Source organism: Lactuca serriola, chromosome 4, assembly GCF_051521515.1.
Source record: "Lactuca serriola cultivar US96UC23 chromosome 4, Lser_US96UC23_V15, whole genome shotgun sequence".
Classification (NCBI taxonomy): Eukaryota; Viridiplantae; Streptophyta; class Magnoliopsida; order Asterales; family Asteraceae; genus Lactuca; species Lactuca serriola.
The window spans coordinates 244269879-244284262 of NC_136411.1; the positions used below are offsets into that span (position 1 = coordinate 244269879).

The window sequence follows — 14384 nt, forward strand, 5'->3', positions numbered from 1 at the left end:
AACGATTTTCATACTTTTTAGATGAAGTATTAAACTGATTTCATACTCAACCTACCAAGGAGCCAACTATTAATGATTTAAAATACGAAATAAATATATTAAAAGAAGAAATGGCAGGAATCAAAACCAGACTTAGTAAGATGGAAAAGGGAAAAGAAATTATTAACATAGGAACTACTAAAGATAGAATTGTAGAAAAAGAAATAGAAAACAAAACCGAACTCGATAACTTCCTTCTTCAAGAAATAAACTATCAAAAATGGTATATTAAGATTAAATTAGTTATAAATGAGGAATATAGTTTAGAAGTAATTGCATTAGTAGAGAGTGGCGCTGATATGAATTGAACTATTTGACACAAAATGGTTTACCAAAAGGCCGCAATGAATAGCTCGCGTCTAACACATCACACAATCATCACATTAAAACTAATTTCCGAAAGAAACTCTTTGCCGCCCGACGCTTGGCACGGGTAAACGGCTAATATTTATATTACTAAGTTCATACTTTTATGATTGGAACATGGTGGTTAAGATAAAGATGTCTATATAGAAGCTCCAAAATTTAAAGTTTAAACATGGACATGTCCAAATATTAAAAATATATGTTTAAACATCTAATATATGTTTAATGGCATTTGCATGTTTGTAACGTATATGAATATTTAAAACTTATCATTTTTCATACAATCTCATAAAGAACATACATATCCCCTTTAAACATAACATATGTCCTACAAGTCATATATTAGCATTTTATTATATATAATGCACATGAAATGTCACAAATTGTATGATTTTTTTTACAAAAACCAGCATTCAACTTATATTAATGAAAAGCTATCCTTTATTTATTTCGACAATTTTTCATAATGTTTTATATAACTGTACTAAACACATATTTTTAACAAAAATCAAGTATTTACATCCTAAAAGTCAAATATTTTTAACAAAAATCATGTATTTACATGAAATGTCACAAATTGTATGATTTTGTGCAAAAACCAGCATTCAACTTGTATTAATGAAAAGCTTCAACCTCATCCTTAAAATGTTGAAGAAGATCAGGAATAGTCTTCACAGAATGTTGTTGCTTGTCTCTCACTCGAACACTTACCTGTAAATACACATATCATTTAAACCACGTGGTACAATCCAAATTACATCTTTACCCTCGTGTTATATCAAAAGATGAAGATGAGTAAGTACCTTTCCGGTGTTAACTTCCTCTTCTCCAACAACCAATATGTAGTTGTAGTGTGCCAACTGAGCATCTCGAACCTTCACAAAACAATTATGGCATCATACTTTACATTATTTTTATTAAAAAAAATTATAATATGATAATATTTCGATGATATTGCTATAAATAAAAGTCTGATGCTAGCTATAACAAACTACTAAAAACTATGCTTAGATTTTCCAACCTCTGTCTACTTTCATTGCAGATTTGGTCCTCGTAGAACTAGAAAGACTATTATATATAATCAATTTTCAACTTTCTTTTTTTTCATAATAATAATAAAATTTTGTGGGTTCTCAGAAAATCAAATTTAGTTTGAATGTAAAACCCTTCCGGCGATTTCGGAGTCTTCCCTGTGATCGGCGGCACATTCTTCCGGCTCAGCCCTTATTCTCCGGCGGGTTCAAACGCCGGCAGGGCCTGGGTCCCAATTACCTTCTAATCGTCTTTCATCAGTTGGTTATTCAGTTCTCCTATTTTCTTGTGGATTTGTTCGGCTACTGGTGCAGAATCTTCTGAAACCTGATCGACACAATGGTCTCGTTTGGTGAGGGTTGGAAGAAGAATAAGCATCACATTCACAAAGCCTCCATCGACATAGTCCATGCATCTTCCAGGTCTGATTCACACTCGTTCTATATCACAAATTTCCCAGATTACATTATACATTCTGATATTTGGCGTGCATGTTCTCGGTTAGGAAAAGTTTGCGATGTTTTTATCTCCAAAAAGTTGTAACGAATGAGGAAGCGCTTTGGTTTTGTTAGATTTCTGGGCAATATTAATGTTGATTATATGATTAAGAACCTTTGTGAAGTATGGTTTGGGTATCACAAATTGTTTGCCTCCGTTCCCCGTATTCAAAAGAAAGCTACCGGCCCCTATATGGAACCACCTAAGGAGGTGAAGAATCGGGAGAAATTACATGTTTCATATGCAAATGTAGTTAGAGGAGGTAACAGTGACATTTCCTCTTCTGAAAAAGATGAAACAACCATTATTCTTGAATCTGGGAATTTTGTTATTGATAATACAAATCTTGCATGTCTAGCCAAGGCCCGTGACTTTAATACTCTTCCCAACCTGGGAATGTTATGCCATGATGAAGGTTTTGATGACTTTATTATTAGATATGTGGGTGGCTTGTGGGTGATGTTTGAATTCAAATCCAAAGATGCTTGTAAAAGCTTTTTGACAAGCGATGCAGTTAATCATTGGATCACTAAAAAAAGAAAATGGGATAAAAATTTTATACCATCTGATCGTATTGTGTGGGTTGATGTCGAAGGTCTTCCTCTTCGTGCTTGGAGCAAAAATTCTTTTAGACTTATTTTAGCAAAATATGGCTCAGTTGCTCATCTTGATGACAACATAGGTGAAGATGTCTACAAGTCACGTGTTTGTATTATCACCTCGTTTCTTGGCATAATTTCTGAAGTTATCAAAGTTAGCATTGATGGTGAAATATTCCACATTCATATCAAAGAAGCTCCCGGTTGGAATCCTACATTCGTGTGTGAATTCAACAACATTGACAATGATAGTATTGACGCGACTCATAGATTTGAACAAGATGAAGAAGGTAGCAATAGCAACGATTCGTTAATTGATAAGGAAGAGGCCTCATTTGATCCTTTTGGCATTTATGATGTTATGAAAAAAATGGATAAAGATGAGGAAATTAACAAAACATCCAAGATTCAAAAAAATACACTCCAGGGGAAAAACCGGAATTTTTTCCCATCCAATGAAGACCCATCACCACAGGAATCTCTTCCTGATGCTGGCCCAGGTTTAGTACATGCTGGTCACCAGAATCCCAGTAGTCACGACTCACCTCCACACTCTACTCTGGCTGAAGACATGCAGGCAGCAACACAACCTCCTTCTGATGCTATCAAGTTTGCGACATCAGCCCATGGTGCTGCCAAGACTGCGATAACAGCAACAGTTGCTGTAAAAAATGCGATAGCTGCTCCAGCTGATGCTCCAGACGCCACCTCGACAACCTCAACTCATTTTTTCTCTAATCATCCTCAGAAAGAATCTGTAGAAAATTTGAAAGTAAGGGGCACGAATGCTGTTTTTACTGAAGCTTGTTCTTCCAAGGATCGATTACATAGTAAACCGTTGGGTTTTTCTGGAGAATATGGTCGAGTCTCGGGTATTAACTGTTCGGAAGAGGATCTATCACATCCCCCGGGATTCTCAAACCAGCGGGTTTCGATTTCAGGGAACAGTCAAAGTGTTTCAGGTGGCATTGGAAAAACTAATTCATTCCTAAATGAATTACAAAAAACAATTGCTATGGGAGAAATGTTGGGGTATAATATGGACGGTTGTATGGATAGTGTTACAGAAATTCTAAAAGGTCACGTTGAGAGGCAAGTTCCAAAATGAATTGTTTATCAATTAACATCCAAGGGGCAGGCTCCAGAGATAAGAGGAGTTGGATAAGAAAACTATGTAATCGTCATAAAATCAATTTTTTAGCTATTCAAGAAACTAAGTTAGAGAGCATCGACTTAGTTATGGCTAGATCTTTTTGGGGTAATTCTTCCTTTATGCATGCTTTTTCTCCCTCCCGTGGAGCTTCTGGGGGTATTCTGATCATTTGGGATGTGGATTTGATTTCACAAAATCGTGTTTCCATTCATGATGGATTTGTTGCTATAGAAGCAGTTTGGGTTCGTTCGGGTATCCTGGTGAATTTTATAGTTGTGTATGCTCCTCAAGGGATTAGTAATAAAAGACTCCTTTGGAATGAAATTTATAATTATATCTCCAACTCTACTGGGGAATGTATTGTTATGGGGGACTTCAATGAAGTTAGAGACGAATCTGAGAGATTAGGTTCGATATTTAATACGTCTTCTGCGAGAGTTTTTAATGATTTTATTAATTCTCTTGATCTTGTTGACGTTCCTTTGGGTGGCCCTCGATTTACTTGGAGCGATAAATGGGGTTCAAAATTCAGTAAGCTTGACAGATTTTTGGTTACGGAAGGCTTTTTGGATTCTTTTCCTCACCTTTCAGCTATGGTCTTGGAAAAGAATATTCCCGATCACCGCCCTATTCTTCTTCTGGAGCATCGAGTAGATTACGGTCCAACTCCTTTTCGCTTATTTCATTCTTGGTTCGATATGGAGGGGTTTGATAACATTGTTTGGGAGACTTGGGCTACCATGACGGTGGAGACGGAGTTGACTAACCCTCGGGTTATCTTTAAGAAAAAACTTCAGCTTCTTAAATCTAATCTCAGGGAGTGGAACTCCAATCACCGTGTTATGGCGGGTAGTAAAAGGAAAAATCTGCAAGATGTTTTAGAGTCTATTGATAATAGGCTCATGGAAGATGAAGGCTCTGCTTACTTTAGAGAACAAAGAGTATCTTTATTAAAGGAGATGTCTGATCTTGATCATCTTGATCAACTTGATCTCATTCAGAAAGCTAAAATTCAATGGGGGCATTGAAGGGGATGAGAACTCTAAATTTTTCCATGGTATGCTTAATCGTAAAATGAGACAAATTGGTATCTGTGGTTTGCTGATCGATGGTGTGTGGGTGGATAATCCGGCCAAGGTTAAAGAAGGATTTCACAATTATTTTCAGTCTTTATTTAAGAAGAACTCTTCTAGAAGACCGGTAACAGACGGTGCTCTCTTTATTACCCTATCCCAAACGCAGGTTGATTATTTGCAGTCTCCTTTTTCCTGCGAGGAGATAAAAAAGGCTGTTTGGGACTGTGGTTCCAAAAAAGCACCTGAACCTGATGGGTTTACTTTCGGATTTTTAAAAAGATATTGGGACCTAGTTGCTACTGATGTTGAGGCTTTTGTTCATCATTTTTTCCACCATTCTATCATTCCCAAGGGGTGCAATGCTTCGTTTTTCACTATTATTCCAAAAGTGAGAGATCCTAAAACTCCAAAAGATTTTAGACCCATTAGCCTTATAGGTTGCCAATACAAAATTATTGGCAAACTTCTGGAAAATCGTCTTGTAGAAGTTATTCATAGCGTCGTTAGTCTTGAGCAATCTGCTTTCATCAAAGGCAAACAAATCCTGGATGGTCCCTTTCTCCTAAATGAATTGGTTGCTTGGAGTAAGTCTTCCAATAACCCTTTAATGCTTTTCAAGGTCGACTTTGAGAAGGCTTTTGACTACTTATCTTGGGATTACTTATTGGAAATTTTGTCCATTATGGGTTTTGGGTCCACGTGGTGTCGGTGGATTAAGGAGCTTTTGTCGACTGGTAGGGCTTCTGTGCTGGTTAATGGTTCCCCAACTGGTGAATTTCAAATTCACCGTGGGTTGAGACAGGGTGATCCCTTATCCCCTTTTTTGTTTATTTTGGCTATGGAGGGTCTTCATATTGCTCTAATGAGGGCTCGTGCTGGGAATGCTCTTAGAGGGGTCTCTATTTCTGGAATTGAGATTTCACATCTCCTTTATGCAGATGATGTTATGTTGATTACTCCTTGGGATCCAGAGAACGCCAATCGTCTCCTTCGTATCCTGAGATGTTTTTACTTAGCTTCTGGGCTTAAAATCAACTTACTTAAAAGTAAATTGATTGGTGTTGGAATTTCTTTTTCCAATGTTCTTGTGGTGGCTAACAGGATTGGTTGTGCAGCTTCTATGCTCCCTTTTTCTCATCTTGGTATCCCGGTAGGTCAGCCTATGACTCGAAAATCCTTTTGGGCCCCCTTGATTGATAGGTTTCGTTCCAAACTCTCGAACTAGAAGGCTAAACGTCTCTCGTTTGGAGGTCGTCTTACTTTGGTGAAGTCTGTCCTGGGCTCTTTAGGGAGTTACCTGATGTCTGCTTTCCTTGCTCCTATTTCGGTTTTGAAGGTTCTTGAAAGCTTGAGGGCAAGATTTTTTTGGGGTGCTGATATTGATGAGCGTCGCATGCATTGGGTTAGATGGGACAGAGTTTTAACTTCCAGAGATGATGGAGGTTTGGGGATTGGTCATCTTTTCTCCTTTAATAGAGCTTTGATTTTTCGTTAGTGGTGGAGGTTTTATCATTGCCCTGATCTTCTGTGGGTTAGAGTGATAAAATCTATATATGGTTTGGATGGTGCTTGCAGGAACTTGAGATACCCTATTACTGGCCATGGTTCTTGGGGAGGGGTCGTTCGAATGTTTTCTCAGTTACGCCAGAAAGATATTGATCTTCAATCCCTTTGCCTTATTAGAGTTGGCGACGGTACTCGCACTTCTTTCTAGCACAATGTTTGGAGAGATGATATGCCTCTGTCTGTCTCTTTCCCTAGAATCTATGCGCCGGATCTGCATAAACATGCTTCTATTTCAGATAGGTTGTCCTTGGGTTTGGGTATTAATACTCTTAGACGTGATCCTAGAGGTGGAGTGGAACAGAAACAATGGAGTACTCTTATCTGTTTTTTACAGGAATTCCATCTCAGGCCGGTCCCAGATAGACTTGGTTGGGTTATTGATGTGTCAGACAATTTTTCTATTTCTTCGGCTCGAAGACTCTTGGATGGCTATACGCTTAATAACGGAGGTATTTCTACCCATTGGAATAATTGGGTTCCAATTAAGATTAACATTCTTATTTGGAGAATTAGATTGTCTAGTATCCCTACTAGAGAACGCCTATCATATAGGGGCATCATGGTGGATTCTATTCTTTGCTCTGTTTGTTCTTCTAGAGTGGAGACTGTTGATCATATTTTTGCTGATTGTTCTGAATTTTGTGCTCTATGGTCCCGTATTGCGATTTGGTGGGGTGTTAACTGCCCTTCTCAGTTGACTGTGGATTCTCTTCTCAAATGGGCTGACACTAGCATCAGGCGTATTGGCCAGTGCAAAGCTTTTGATGCTATTATCTTGACTGCCTTCTGGTGCATTTGGAACTTCAGGAACAATGTGATTTTCAGAGCGGATATGCCTAAGAAATCTATGATTTTTGATGATGTTATTCATAAATCTTATGTTTGGATTTCTAGTAGGTGTAGTAAAGCCAAGATTAGTTGGTCCTCTTGGCTTCATAATCCTAGTTCTGCTACTATTTTGATGTAATTCTCTTTCTAGCTTCTTGCTAGTTTTATTTTATTCCGCCGTTCTAAAAAAAATAATAAAATTTTGTGAGAGGGAAAGAAAGTAATGATAACAATAAATTAAAACAAATGAAAGAAAATGTACCTTTTTCTGGATTGTTCGATCAGTTTCATCAATATCAACGTGATAACCAGCTTCAAAAATATGGCTCTTTACCTGTAGGCTCGAAAAAAAAAAGATGAAAAAAAATTAATAATAAAAAAAGAAAGTAGATTGCATGCTATTTATGATATCATCATCATTGTATTTGGTATACCTGTAGAGCATAGTCTTGTGACTTAGGCCATCTTCAATGCATTGAACTCAAATGAGTTCAATGGATTGCTACATGTACATTTCACTCACAATATAATTTTACCTATTAAACTCTACACTCCATTAAACCCAATACAATTTAATGGATTGCCACATCATTTATATGTGTGTGAGAGGAGAGAGAGTGTGGAGTTCAATGGGGATTGAACTCCCCATTCTATTGAGTGCCATGTCATTAACCCACAATGGGGATTTTGAGTTTAATGGGATTAAACTCCCCATTCAACTCCCCATTAAACTACAATTGAAGATGGTCTTGTGAGAAACATGGCAAACAATTGTCTGACGTGGACTTAACCAAAAACGTTCAGGTAGTTGGAAGTCCAGCTGTCATGCCATGTCATGTAACAAACAAATCAACACATCATTCCCTAAAATACCCTTAGTGTGTATGACAAATTAACCTGGAGTGTTGCACACTGGAATTTTCTTCTCATGGCATCAGAACCGATATGTAGATTTTTGGTCCGTAGAATGCCCCATCAGCTTTGTTGATCTCCCATGGTTTTCCAAATTCATTCAGTGCGTCTGCAAGGGCAGTTTCGGCTTTTTCCCATGTTTCTACATCTCCCAGATACTTCTTTGGCCTCTGTAAGTGTAAGGGTAGAATAGTCATTTAGAAAAGAAACAGTAGACATTGCTTTTAATAATTTATATTCGCACGTACTTACTGTGGATAACTTGAGTTCGAAGGTGAAGCCAAATATGTCGTACACGTAATTGATGAATTCTAAAACACCCTTCACTTCATCTTTTATCTACATATATATAAATCAAGAAATTAACACGTCAACAAAACATAAAATTTAAAATTAATTAATTTAATCTCACTCAGTCACCTGGGATTCTCTACAGAAGATATGAGCATCATCCTATTAAATATTAATTATAACATAAAATAAAATGTTAGACATATGAATCATTCTACTATTATTTATTATTTATTACTATTTGTTATTACCTGTTGAAATCTTCTAACACGGGTGAAACCGGTCAACGCACCACTGGCTTCATTGCGATGCAAAACTCCAAACTCCGCAAACCGAATTGGAAGTTCTGTAAAATTAAAATTGAAATGATTTAATAAATATTTATGTTAAAAAATACATAGAAATGATATAGTTGTATAAATAATTTACAAGACTGACCCCTATAAGAACGAACTCTGTGATCAAACATCAAGCAATGTCCTGGACAATTCATTGGCTTAAGCCCAAACTCTTGCTTGTCTATCTACATTCATTGAAATCAATCCATGTAACGATTGAAAATAAATTATTAAGAAAAATTATCATATCGTGACTTACATCAAATACAAACATGTTCTCTTTATAATTGGCAGCATGACCTGAAGTTTCCGATAGTTGCATGTTGTACATATTTGGTGTCCCAACCTTAAAAGAAAAAAAAAATGTTACGTTATTTAATTAGTTATATGTGAAATCCTACAACATTAATGTAACACTTGGTTTGAAAAAAATATACAACTTAACTCTGAATAACCTCTTTTACGATACTCTTTTTTTAAAAATGTGAATAACTTTTCAGTTATTAGAGTACCATGAGGAAGGAAGAAACAACTTCCGGGAATGAAAAATAATAACAACATTTACTTACAGTGTACATAAATAAACTAGAGATTAGTTACATTGTTACCTGAGCCGATGAAAAAAGAAAAGTTCCTGTTTCTTTCCCAGCTGTCTGTGGTCGTATTTTTTAAAAATGTGAATAAATGTATTCCTGTATAAGATATATCATAGCACTTATAAAAAAGGAAAAGTGAAAAATGAAAAAAGAAAAATGAAAATTACCTTAAGACGTTTTTGGTCAGGATAAGATATCCCATAGACTCTTTGTAAGCTTTCACGATCTTTGTTCCCCCTCTAGTAAGCTGCCGAAGCCTAATACTATTTATAAAAAAAGTATATTCAATATCATTTTATAAATAAATAAATAAATAAATAAAAAGGGTTACCTTTAAGCAGGCAATTCTTTGACAAAAGAGGTATTTGGTATATGTGGCCCACGACACAGATCAACTAGTGGACCAAATCTGTAAACTGTGATAGTCTTCTCGGCAGGTAGATCCTGAATAATTTCAACCTGATAAGAAAAAATAATAATAATGTAATTATTTAACATGATATAACAAATCCCACTGAAAATGTTGCATGTCAGTTGTCAGATAGAGTGAGGTTTACCTTAAACTCATTATAGAAAACATGTCAAGAGCCTCGTCTCTTGAAGCTTCAATTCGTTGAAAAGGTTGCTTTTCCTAAGGAAAATAAATAAATAAATCAATCAAAAATCTGTTACCCAAAAATATCAAGTTTTACAAGAATGAGATGATGTATGATACCCCAACAACTTTCTTTGCTCCAGCAACAATTTGGTCAAAGTGTTGCTCATTTAAGCCCAAAGTCACCATAGAAACCATCATAGTAGAAACCCTTTCACAACAACAATAATATAATATATGTTAGAGTAAATTACACGAATGGTCCCTATGGTTTAGTGTAATTTGCGTGTTTGGTCCCTAACTTATTTTTTTAAGTCGGAAGGTCCTTATTGTTTGTTTTTGTTACGCGCATGGTCCCAATCTTACCTAAAAATATTATTTTGCCCTTGATTTTTTAATGTATTTAAATAAACACACCTCCAACCCCACTCCCCTCACCTTACCTTAATTTTTCTCTATTTAAATAATAGTCTTTTTAGGTAAAACAGGGACCAAGCGCGTAACAAAAACAAATATTATGGACCTTCCGAGTTAAAAAATACGTTAGGGACTAAACGGGCAAATTACCCTGAACCATAGGAACCATTCGTGTAATTTACTCTATATGTTACTACACAATCTGAATCAAATGAGGAAGTAGACAAAAATACCTCTCTTCGTGTAGTACATGGGCCAATACACAATTTGCATCCATATGTGATTTCTAAAGCCTGGCCAAGAATGTGAGCACTCGAATGCCAAAAGGTGTCACGACCCTCATCACTATCGAATGTGAAGATTTTGAGGCGACAATCACGTTCCAAAGGCCTTGACATGTCCCAAAGCACTCCATCCACTTGAGAAATCAAAGCATTTGACGCTAAGCTCTTGGATACCTCCTTGGCTATATCGAATGGAGTTGTTTCCCACTTCTTCCCCTTCTTCACACTCTCATGAGGCAACGTAACCCTAGAATGAATGTAAAAAAGATGGATACCATTATCACTCGGTCCAATTATATTTCGACAATATGTTTGTTGAATTCCAAACTTACTTGATTGGGTCTCCGGCAATGGACTGGCGTTCCTTGATCTGTTTAGCTCTGATCGACTCAAACAGTTGGATACGTTTGGAGATAACTGATTCAAGATAAGTATCGTTCTTCATACTTGCTAGCAAAGACATTGAAGCGGAGTGGTGTTTCATAACACAACAATAATGCTTTTTAAACAAAATGGGCTTTAGGGTTTTTTTTTTTCAGCGGCAATGAAGCGACTTAGTTCTAAAATTCAGGTGAGGAGGCGGTGGAAAAACGAACTTAAGGCAACGCCTCATACGGTCTAATTGAGGCGGGGGGCGCGACCGCGAGAGGGCGTACTTGTTAAAAAACAATGGAAAATAAGAGAAATATAATATTTTTGTATAACTTTTTTTTTACATTTTTACCTCAATAAAACAAAAAATAAATTTTTTGATCTAAATAACCTTATTGACTATCATACATGATTAACTTATATTGACATTACTTTGTTCAATATTTGTTTTGTTAATACATTCTTAATACTTAGTTGTTACAATGTTATTAAAATTTCTACAAATTTGTTTTTTAGTTAATTATGACTTTTTATGTATCTTTATTATATTTTTATTAGTTATATAATATTTAAAATTTATATTTTTTATTCCGCCTCACATTATATTTGATGATTTTGGAGATAGTCTAAGAGCATGGGGTATGAGGCCGATCTTACGCTTCGGTTCGTACTTTTAAACTTTGGAAGCGAGAATCGCCTAAAGAACCGAGGACAATCAGAACATAGCAAATCAGCACATATATTCCATAAATTAGCACATATTTTCTTTTCTAGCAAGAAATCAACACATTTTTTAGAGTATTTTTCAATACCTTTATACTATTGATTTCAAGAAAACCAATATTTCAGCATAAATTTTTTTTTCTAGTGATTGGAAAAAAACGAACCACAAATCAGCAAGATTTCAACTTTTTCAACTATTGGAGAAAAACGAACCACAAATTAGCAAAATTTCAGCATAGCATGTCTTTTTTTTTCAGCGATTGGAGAAGAAAGAATTACAAACCTTATTTGTTGGACGTCTGGGAGAATGGCGACGGAGGTCTGGACCGATGGTGCTAGTGGTCTTAGAGCTTGGCTTGGAGCGTCGCCTGTGAGAAGAATGATGGTGGGGGGCGAGATAAGAAAGAGCTAGGGCATAGCGTATCTTTTTGTTAGACCTGCACAAAAAGATCGGTCTAACACGATACCGAACCGAAAAAAGACCAGCTCTAAAAAAGACCAGACCGAAAAAATACCGGCTCGAGACCATCGTGGACCGGTCCTAAAAGACCAGACCCGTCTGAAAAAAAAATACCGGTAACCAAACTTTATAAATATATTTTGTCTTAATATACAAACTTTAATCACAAACTATCTAATTTATTTCATTTTTTTCTTTTATTAAATTTAAATTATTATTTTTAATAAATCTTAATTTATCATTTTGGTGATAATCTCATTTATGAGGTTTAGCTAGCTTCAGCTAATTAGTAAACGAATATGCTAAGTTACATATTATGGGAACTAAATAATTTTAGAGGGTTAGGTTTTAACTCTATAGTGTAACTCTTGTTTGAGTCCAACCATTGTAGTGTGAGAACTCTCATTCGAAGAATTATCTAGTTTTTGTAATATGTAACTGTATTTGTGAGCTAGTTAAAAGAAGTTAACGTGAGTTCCTTCTGCAAATGATGGCGGAGAGTGGTGTGAAGTTTGCCGTAAGAAAACCTAAGATGAGATTTAGTGTTGGGAGCCTTATCTGTGAGGAAATTGTTGGTTATAGAGTAACTTGGCTGAGTTAAGGTACTTCTTGAGGAAAGTACGAATAGATGTGGAAGGTAGTATGGGTCCGTACTACTGGAAGCAGAGGATCCGTACTCGATTCAAGAAGGGCCGCAATGAAGCCAGTGGGCTTGTAGAGTTCTGATTTCCTCGATGTGTATATTTGATGGTTTATATGGTCTATCTTTAGTATGGTGGTATTGCGTGGCAGGCCAGTGGGCAGTTCCGATGCTGGGGAGGGTTTAGGCTTAGGTTCTGGAGTTGGACAGCTTGATGACCAGACGAGGGAGTTTATCTCGTATGAGGTTACACGCAGTATCCTTGAGCAAACTCCTGCGATCTTTGGCTCGGTCAAGGAGGGTATTATGGAGCTTCTTGATGAGTGATTGAGCACCTTTCACACTGAGATCGTGGCTTTGGTCGGGATGCGCTCCCTGACTTTCAGGGAGTTTTAGGCATGTGGAGCGCCAGATTATCATGGGGCAAGGGATCCCATTGTGAGAAGCAGGTGGTTGGCATATGTTGCTAATGCCTTCCGTACCAATCATTGTCTCGAGGGGGACAAGGTCAAACTAGTTTCCTGCCTCTTGAAGGACCGGGCACGTTATTTGTGGGAGGAGGTAGGGTGTTCTATCGGAGATGATGTTGCTATTGATTCGATGAATTGGAGTGATTTCTCGACCAAGTTCCGAGTCAAGTTTGCACCAATAATTGAGGTGCAACAGCTGGCACGAGAGTTCCAGGATCTCCGTCAGACTACTGAGACGGTGGCTGAGATCATCGCTATGTTCAGGGAGAGGGCACTTCTGGTTCCACAGTATGTGGAAAACGAGGAGATGAAGAAGGCACAGTACCATGAGATGTTGAGGAGTGATATACGACAGTTTGTTAGCCGATCTAGCTGCAAGACATCTGAAGACATGATAGCCAGGGCTAGGGAGAGGGACATTGATTTGGAGATGGAGAAGAAGAGCAAGCCAGATTATGTGATGAGTGTTGAGGGTTCGGGAAAGAGGCCCAAGGTATCTGATTCTAGATCGAGAGGCCAGCATTACCATGGCTGCTGTGGCAAGTGCAGAAAGGTGCACGAGGGGACGTGCGGAGTAGGTGGTTCTGGTTGCTTCAGGTGCAGCCACACTGGTCATATTAGCAGGGATTGTACTGCTGCCACCCCCACCACTCAGGTATATGATCTGATTTGTTTTTAGTGCAATCAGAGGGGCCAAAAGAAGGCCCATTGTCTGAGTTTGGTTGCAGCAGGACCAATGTCAACACCGGTTCCTACGGCACTAAGGATAACTGACGGCCGTCGGGGCCGAGCAGATATGCCTACCGCAAAGAGCAGGGTTTTCCAGCTGATGGCAGAGGAGGCGTGTGCAGCTCCCGATGTGTTGACGGGTATGTATCTTCTCCTTATCTCTTTATTTATATTGAATTGAGTTGATTCTTATGTTTATGTGTTTATGTGTATTTTTAATGCACTTGTTTTTTATTTATAATTCCTAGTTTATCGCATCTAAACCACACCTTACATGCACTGAACCCAATCGAGTATAATATAGCTTTGATAAGCAAGGGTGTTGAACAGAAGGAGAACAATAGTGAATTACTTAGCATGTTTGATTATAGGTTACACAAAACACACGAAAGCAGTAAAG

At 37.3% G+C, this 14384-nt stretch overlaps 1 pseudogene; it reads right to left on the reverse strand.

The window, feature by feature from the left end:
- Positions 1-1020: 1020 nt before the first annotated feature.
- On the reverse strand, positions 1021-11053 carry LOC145099270 (threonine--tRNA ligase, mitochondrial 1-like; annotated as a pseudogene).
- Positions 11054-14384: the final 3331 nt, after the last annotated feature.